Consider the following 9,445-nt stretch of genomic DNA (forward strand, 5'->3'; position numbering starts at 1 on the left):
CAATACTCACTGATAGGCACTAGTCACAAAATTAAGGCTGAAAATCTGGTGCCTGGCTGAATTTCAATTTGGGTAACTAAATATTGTAATATACTGTGTAGAAAGTAGAAAAGACAGTGAAGAATAAGAAAAGATTTCACGAGTCTATTTCCTTGAATTCGCAATAATGTGAATATACATACCAATGTGGATATTAAAATCAATTACATTTCTTTTGTTTTACATTGAAGTTGGCTTACTCAGACGTATTTTCTCTACTTTCCAGACTGAAACTAATGCATACATCTGTCATACCAGAGTTTTTCATGATGTTACCCTTGTCTCCATGGTGGTGCATCTTTACAGCCTTTATTTCGGTGAGGTGTTTTCCCCACTGACTCCAGTTGTCTTTCTCTGCATCTGTTCCAATTCCAATAAGCCTTTCACGAACCAAGAAACCCAAAATTTCATTGAGTATACCAATGTCTTACCAGGACTTCTTGGAATTAGGTTTACTAGAACACTGAACATGTTGTTGTTATTTGGATTGCTGCATTGTTGTTGTTATTTGGATTGAACCTATTCTTCAAGATTCTGTACAGACATAAGCCAAATACTGTGCCTCAAAAAGCTGTCAATAAGCAATTGAACAGGAATAGGAAATTTGGGCTCCTTCTAAGCCTTGCCTTGTGTGTCATTCAGTATACGCTCATTGTATTTTAGCCATATTTACTAATTGTCATTGTTTCTTTACTGACAGCGGTTGTTAACCACTGAGGTGCTAGGTTTCTTGTTCTCTTTCTTAAGCTCATGATCTTGTACCTTGTAGAGTTACATTTCATTTGATTTTTAATCTGTGAGTTTTCAAGGTCATCGAACCTTACTGAACAAATAAAAGTGAACCTGGCAAAATTTGCCGACTTCTCAAAATCAGGAAAGATTTTGTCTAATGACTAAGGTCATTTACAAAAATTAAGTAAAATCAGATTTGTGAATGACTCAAGAGTAATTAGCAGCAGCCAATGAGTTTCCACATGTCCCTTTTAGTAATTCTTTCCCCACCCTAAAATTCTTTTAATAACATTTGTTTTGATATATATTATGAAAATTATTCAGTAATAATTCATAAAATATGATTTCATATCACGTAACCAAAATCAACTTTTCTATAGACCTTCAAGAAGATTAGTTTTGAAGTACCTCTACTGTATAAGAATCACATATTAATGAAAAAATTTTATTTCACATGACCTGCCTTTGTTATATAAGGGAATGCAATTTTTCCTTCTTTCTAGTTTTGACTTAAAGCTTTGAATACTACTTAGTAATACTCATTTTATTTTCAGCTGACTCAATTAATAGTTGTTTGATAAAAAGCTATCTATAGCTATCTCTGTAGATATTGCTTCTCTAATACCTCACCATTTATACTAATCAAGTAAAAATAACATTATGTCTTATCCAGCCAGGAGGTGTGTGATGAAATCTGTTGTTTATCAAATCCAGAAGTAATTAGCGCTTATCGTTACTGGTACCATTTGTTCTCCAGTCCATATCCATTAATTCTTACCATAATGACACAGTTCCTGGTGATACTTATATCTCTAATAATATCACAGATATTTGGATATGGTATTTCTCAATGTCTTCTCTAATCAGTTGTATAGTTTTCCTCCTTATGCATGACCCTCTTCCACATGACATCTTTCAATTAAGATCTATGGTAAAATTTCTGTCTTTCCTGCCAGTAGTGAGATATTTTCATCAGAAGAATTTCACTTTTCCGGAAACTGGCTTCTCTGTCCTGGAAGAGGCTCAAATGTGCCACAGGAGATTTCCAGGGACAAGGGTTGCATACAGCCCCCATAGAAGTTAAGTCTTTAACTCTTAATAGACCATCTCAGAAATGGAAAATGGCACAGGAATAACTGTTTTTTTTCTGTTTGCTACAAATTCTTTTGAAAGGGAAAAATTGCACTATGTCTAGGCGATAGATTTCTTCTGGTCCTATAAGAATTGCCTAAGTTAGAAACCCTGTGTATAAGTTCTTCAGATCTTCAGTTCAGCTAAATGTCATCAAATTATTAATCCTTGCCAGTCATGAACATCAAAAAAGTACTGCTGAGAGCAGCGGGGAAAAAATCCCGTGTTTTATTGTAGCTTTCCTCACCATAATAGCTTCCAAGTAGTACAAAAGCATTGGTCAAAAATCTCTTGATGCTCTAGAATAGATTTTGCTTATTCTTTTTTTCTGTGAGCTACAGCGTGTTGGCAGGAGGTTTTGGGGCACCAGGGTGAGAATGGAATATGCTCAGCACAGATTACATCTTCAGCAAATTCTTGCTAACTCAAGTATATCTCTCCTGAGCATGTGTAAACAGATTTTCCAAAGTCTCGGGACTTGGCAAATTTGAGTTGTTTTTCAGAAATATGGCAAAAGTTACTTGAAAATATTAATGAGTGCCAAACAATATATTGTTCCCAAACTGCCTTCTAGGAGGCAGGTGAACAAATTTTGCTGAAATAACTTTTCTCAACCCAGGTTGAATTTAGAATCATAATAATAAACAAACTTGCAAAGAGTTGAAATTTAGCAAAGTGGGAAATATTAGTCAGCTTAAACTATAGCTATTAATACATATTCTGCCAACGATGTATTCATTCCAAAATGGGAGAACTCCTTGCAGATGAATAAAAAGATATGAAATAACTGATAGCCACATTCTTGGATTTTATTTAGTGCCAAGAAAAAGACTCTAAAGAGCAGACCAGGCACTGCATATGATTCTGTTGAAATGCAAAAGAAGGTGAGTAATCAATTAAATTATAGTACAAAAACATAGACAAAATGAATCTTTCAGGGGATTTGGATATCAGTTTCATAATACGTCACAATAAAGACAGGTGGTACTGCAAAAATATGTGAAAGCAGCAACCATAAAGTTTGTCATACTAGTCATTCTGATATCTTATCAAAAAAATAATAAGCTGCAATAGGTACATGTTTTCCTATAAGCCACTCTGAGGCATTTTTTGTGAGACAGTCTCATGGCATGTTGCATCAGTAGAGAGTTCAAATCCTGTTACCATTTTGAAACACTTCTTCCTATTTCAATCTGTATAATTGCACTGAGGTCATCAAAATTCCTCATAGATTCAGCTATTTAAAAAAGAAAACAGATAAATATCACTTCTTATCCCAGACTTTCTCCAGTTTGTCCTGTAAGTCCTTTTTATTAAAAAACCAAACCAAATAAACAAACAAAAACGCCAAGCTAGTCCAGATGCACCTAAAATGTCACAACTACAGGTTTGATTCTTGATGTACGGTTTCAAATGGTATTTTCCCCAGTAAATACACTACTCCATTCAGTTCATAATTTTGTTGAGGGTCTACAAATGAAGTCGTTTATTCAGTCAGCACAGAACAGTAATAACGTGTTTGCATAGGATCCTTTCCATCTTCCAGTAAAATCACAGAGGTGCTCCAAGTCTCCATGTCTCCCTCTGCAGCTGCCAGGGGCACTCTGACTCCTAAGCACCCATGTTCTGTGGGGATAGCAGCTCCTCATCCCATGATGCCACCAAGAGGAGCCTGGCATCAGGACCTCCAGGACACCTGATTCCAGCTTTTGCAACTGTTTACAATGCAGTGGCTGCTCTCAGTTTTTGAGGATGCATGTTGAGTGCTAGGTAATATGTATGTAATGAGTAAGAACAATAAAAAGCTTCTGGCACTCCAGCTCCTTTCCAGCATGGTCATCTCCTTTCCATGAGAGGTGAGACTGAAATGCCTCCTTGCTCTTGCCATTGGATTTTGGAGTCTTATTGCATGACCTTATGGAGAATGAGTGAAAAAGACATCTAAGACCTTTTAAAGAGAGTTTTTCTACACCCTCCCACTGCTAAAATAATAATTATATAATGTTTTTAGTTTTGAATATCCTACCAGTGACCTTCCCATTATTCTAGGACTGGCTTGGTCTTTTACTTTGTATTTATTTTGAAAGGTTGCAACATACTTAAGGAAAAAAAAAAAAAAATTATATTATAAAGCAATAAATGTGTAAATTATGATATGTGTGATATAAATCATCAAAATTAGATGAATGACTGTTGTTTCTCTAGAAAAAATATAAAGTTAGAAAGTACAAACATCTGTTAAGGAAGGCATATACGTTAAAATGGCTTGCTCACATTCAGAAGAAAAGAATGCACACATTGCATCACTAATGTAGACTTCTGTCTTTGACTCCTTTTTTTTCCCATTGGTTTTTAAATGTAGACATATGAAATAGCTGGAATATAATTGTGAAAGGAAAGTAAACTGATGAAAGGAGTCCAAGCACAGAACTGGGTGCAAGTCTGCAAGGCCATGGTCATGTTAAATGTATTGAGAGAATGATCTTACAGCAGGTGCTAATGAGAAAAGAGAGAAAAGTAAAGCCTTCATAAACCTGTCCATTAAGAAATGTTCTTGTAGCACATGACATACAGTACAAGCCATGCTACTTCTGTTTCTGACAGTACTTCTGTGGTACTGTCTCCCACAGCATCCTCCTAGACAAACTGACTGCCCGGGGCTTGGATGGGTGGACTCTTTGATGGGTTAAAAACTGTCTGGATGGCCGAGCCCAGCGAGTGGTGGTGAACGGGGCAAAGTCCAACTGGCGGCCAGTCACTAGCGGTGTTCCCAGGGCTCAGTTCTGGGACCGGTGCTGTTCAATATCTTTATAGATGATCTAGATGTAGGGATTGAGTGCACCCTCAGCAAATTTGCAGATGACACGAAGCTGGGTGGGAGTGTCGATCTGCTGGAGGGTAGGAAGGCCCTACAGAGGAATCTGGACAGGTTAGATAGATGGGCCGAGACCAACGGCATGAGGTTCAACAAGAACAAGTGCCGGGTCTTACACTTCGGCCACAACAACCCCATGCAGCTCTACAGGCTGGGGGAAGAGTGGTTAGAAAGCGGCCGGGTGGAAAGAGACCTGGGGGTGCTGATCGACAGCCGGCTAAACATGAGGCAGCAGTGTGCCCAGGTGGCCAAGAAGGCCAATGGCATCCTGGCCTCTATTAGGAATAGTGTAGCCAGCTGGTCTAGGGAAGTGATTGTCCCTCTCTACTCGGCACTGGTGAGGCCACAACTTGAGTACTGTGTTCAGTTCTGGGCCCCGCACTTCAAGAAAGATGTTGAGGTGTTGGAGCGAGTCCAGAGGAGGGCAACCAAGGTGGTGAAGGGTCTGGAAGGTCTGACCTACAAGGAACGGCTGAGGGAGCTGGGGTTGTTTAGCCTGGAGAAGAGGAGGCTCAGAGGTGACCTTATTGCAGTCTACAACTACGTGAAGGGAGGTTGTAGTGAAGTGGGAGTTGGCCTCTTCTCTCAGGCAACTAGTGATAGGACAAGAGGACACAGCCTCAAGCTTCGCCAGGGGAGGTTCAGGTTGGACATTAGGAAGAATTTCTTTACAGAAAGGGTTATTAGACATTGGAATGGGCTGCCCAGGGAGGTGGTGGAGTCCCCATCTCTGGATGTATTTAAGAAAAGACTGGACATGGCACTTAGTGCCATGGTCTAGTTGACAGGGTGGTACCAGGGCAACGGTTGGACTCGATGATCTCAGAGGTCTCTTCCAACCTGATTGATTCTGTGATTCTGTGATTCTGTGATTCTGTGCGAGGGGTGGTAAAGCCCAAGCCAAACAGTTTGAGGGTGCTCCATTTTCTGATGCTTACATATTTTACTGCTGATGGCCACAGGAATACTCATTTCCTGCTATTTGCTAAAAAGCTTAGTTTGACTAGTCTACTCATGCCAGGATCAAGGCTTTTGGGCACAAGATTTCTGCATTCAGGTCTCTGGAGACACCTTTGCCTATGCAGCCTCAGTAGATAACAATATCAGTGTGGGTATTGAGTAGGAACAATATGGACAATATTAATTTATTGTTAGTGATATCTCCATCATTTAGCAAAGGTAGCCTCAGGCTCTTTGACATATCTCCCCTTTCCCAATATGCCCAGTAACATCTATTCAGTATTTACTCCTGGAAAAAATTATGGAGATAACAGGGTGGTTTTATGTGACTTTTTGCTATATTTCTTCCTAATCTCTTGACAATGAAATATATCATCTGAGTTTTCAACTTCAACAGAAACATTTTTTCTAACAGGGTGTTTTACTCCTCCGTAACACTGAGATGATCAGAGTCCTGGCAGGGGAGTGGTCTGTCCAAGTGCCAGCAGAAAAGCTCCAGGCTGATAGTAGGCTCAAAACTTCTGGTCTAATGGATGACGGTGGTGCCAGCACGTGTGTCTTTCGGGAGACAGGAATGTCGATCTCACGCTGCAGCAGGATTTCTTCCCCTTTACAATGGCTGTGAGGAGCAGCAGCGGTGGCATAGATTCCAGCTGCTGCCTCCCAGCTGAACGCCAGGACAGATAAACTGTGGGATGTTCTTAGCAGCTCCTCCATGAGGTAGTAAGATAAACATGAGAATCATAAGGAGATATTACAGAGCAGATGATAATCCATTTTCAGGAAACAGCATTTCTCCAGCAAAAGAGGCTGAACTTTATCAGAGGGAAAACTTCTCCTGGAGGACTTGCCAAAGTAAATCTCTTTGATGCGAATGGTTTAAGCGAAGACATTCACCTTAATCTACTGTGCAGTGACCTGGTCTTCTGATACAGAGAATAATTATGGGTGTTTTCAGAATTGCTGTGGTCTGCAAATCCTCCAAACCTAAAATAAGTACTTATAGCGTTCTCACTTCACCACTCTGATCTTGAAGTCACCTACATTTCTCTCGAATTTAATAATACCTAATGCCTTTAGACTTTGCGACTTGAAAGGACTTCACTGTCTTGTGAAGGACAGATTAAAAAAATGCAAGTCCTCGTTAACAAATTTCTTTCAGCTTTACAGTTTTATTATTGTGCCTGTGCTAAAAAGGATAACATCTAATAAACTGAATGACCCACAAATAACTTGCCCAAAGGGTAGTACAAAATGGAGAAGAAAAGATGAGTGTTTAGCTGTTGAAATTAGTATTTTCATGCAGATTGATCTTTGTGCCAGTTTGCCACCCCAGACATTTTCAGTTTAGTTTATTTGTGTTACAGTAGTAGTGACAATGTAGTTAAATATAGCCTCTGAAAATAGGATCTCTGACTGTTTCATTTGTATTCTACTGTTCTTTCATTAAACATTTCTTCATCTTTTCAGAGCCAAATTCTTACAATAATAAATCAGGGACACCTAAGGTTCTTGCCAAGTCAAATATCTACGGTTTCTGTCAATTATGTAATTTCCAGATTTGCTACAATGGCCCTTGCTGATAAGTCAATTGTCATAAAAAGAAATGTTCCAGACCAATCGTTATTAGGGTGTCCTTCACTGATCTGTGTAAAATAATCCCCCTTCTGCCCCACTCTCTTTTAGAAAAGAGAAACATAATTACAGCTTTTTCCTTTGCTTTGAATGACTCTTCATCATAACAATTTATATCTGGAAAATGTCAGAAGAAAATGTGAAAAAGGTAAGTTTAAACCAAAGAAATCAGGCACTTCTGTTATTAACAGAACAACTCAAAAATGTTTCCCATGATATGTTATAATGGCTCTGTCTTATAATAAAATTTAACAGTGATGTATTTCCCTTGTTCTCAAGTTGATTTTGTATTAGAAGTCCAGACAAAAGTAATTTGTAGCAAAGGTCCCTGATCCAATGTCTGTATATGGAAAAGACTCAAAGGACTTCATGCCCATTTAAAAGCCCTTTAAAATGATTAATGGCTAAATGCATTACAAATTATCAAGTATTTCACACTGACAAAACAGAGGACTTGTTAGGACTTTTGGCCAGGTTTTCCTTCCTTAGTACTTAGAGTATAATAGTGCACAAACAGTAATTGTGAGCACTCATTCAGAGTGGTGGTGAAGTATGAGCAGATTAAAAAAAGCCCAGCATTTTTTGCTCATTTTTGCTTTTTTTAATGTAGGTGTTTTATATTTAAAAGAGTGCTTGCAATCCTTATTGTCTTCTCTACTCCAAAGCATTCTCTGTGTCCTTCTTCATTTTGAAGGCAAATGAGGAAGAACAAAATGAAATCCCAGGACTCAGCTGCAAGTTCCCAGTTTCTGGTCATACCTGGAAGTGATTCTGGCACCAACTCTGAAAAAGAAGCCTGTCCTTTTCTGCACTTAAAATCTAATTATTTATTTTCCAGCTCTCATCACATTTTTTTCTTGAGTAAAAAGGCAAAACTGGGATATATAGTAATGGGGCCTGTCCTGGCTAGTGGAGTTGGCCAATCTCATTTCCCCTGGTTCATCTTGAAATAAAGTCCTAAAATATTATTGTTGGCTTTCGACAAGCGGAATTGTGTAGTATTAACACAAAAACAGACAAACATAAACCCCATGTCTTTCAGTATTAGTCAAAAAAGAAAACTCGTATTACAATTTGCATTCCTTGTAACTACCATGATAGCATTTTGGACTCCTCAGCGCTGGTGATGGCCACACAGCAAAGCAGAGATATCTTCGCATGCAACAAGCCCAAACACAGCAGTTCATTCATTCGCGCGGCTGCGCTGGCATCCCCAGAAGGCACGCTCAGGGCATCACTCACTTCACCTCTGTAAAGCTCCCTCTTCTATCAGCAGCCAGCTCTCAGAGAGCTGGCAACATGCCTTCCAGGGATCTGCTGGCTGCCACCTCCCCTTGAACTGCCATGTAGGAACACCCAGAGCCCAGTCCAAAACCTGTTGACAGCTAAGAATATATCAAATTATAATAGCTATTACATATATTTAATGACAGTATGTTTACACAACTTTATTAGGTCATACGGTTACTTTATGCAGAGAGCTGCTAGCTGTTAACAAATGTGCGAAACTGCTGTTCTTATTTATATGTAAGATCACCAGTATCTTTCTTGCAGTTGCGAGAGGTTTGAAGCACACACAGGAAGAATAAATAGAACTGAATTGTCTACCATCTCAGAAACATTGTGGGGGTCACAACATGGAGAAGACTAATTAATCATGCGCAAGACATGGCCAGGCTGTGAAATATCACAGAACAAAAAAATGGACCCCTGTATGTCTGTTTATCCATTAACATATTATTTTCCAGTTTCTGTCTCTTTCTACAAAACATTGTTTTTTCCTCCATGCGTGTCGTGCCTTGATACTGTGCATATAACTCAATAACTGTTCTGAAGGTTGGCAGGTTTCCAACTGCCCTCATGTCATCTTTATGAAATTTGAAAACATTAGGGTTGTACATATTATCTTTCGAAGTGATGATGTGATTCATTATCCTGCAGCTCTCATTAGCCACAAGGGGCTAAGAAATTTATATCATGTGCAAACTCAACCGTTTTGTGGTTTGTCCGGGGGCAATGCTAGGGTCAAAATTAAAAATGCTGAACCTCTCTTCCATCTTTCATGCTCCCTGC

This window comes from Nyctibius grandis, chromosome 1 (genome assembly GCF_013368605.1).
Source record: "Nyctibius grandis isolate bNycGra1 chromosome 1, bNycGra1.pri, whole genome shotgun sequence".
Lineage (NCBI taxonomy): Eukaryota > Metazoa > Chordata > Aves > Nyctibiiformes > Nyctibiidae > Nyctibius > Nyctibius grandis.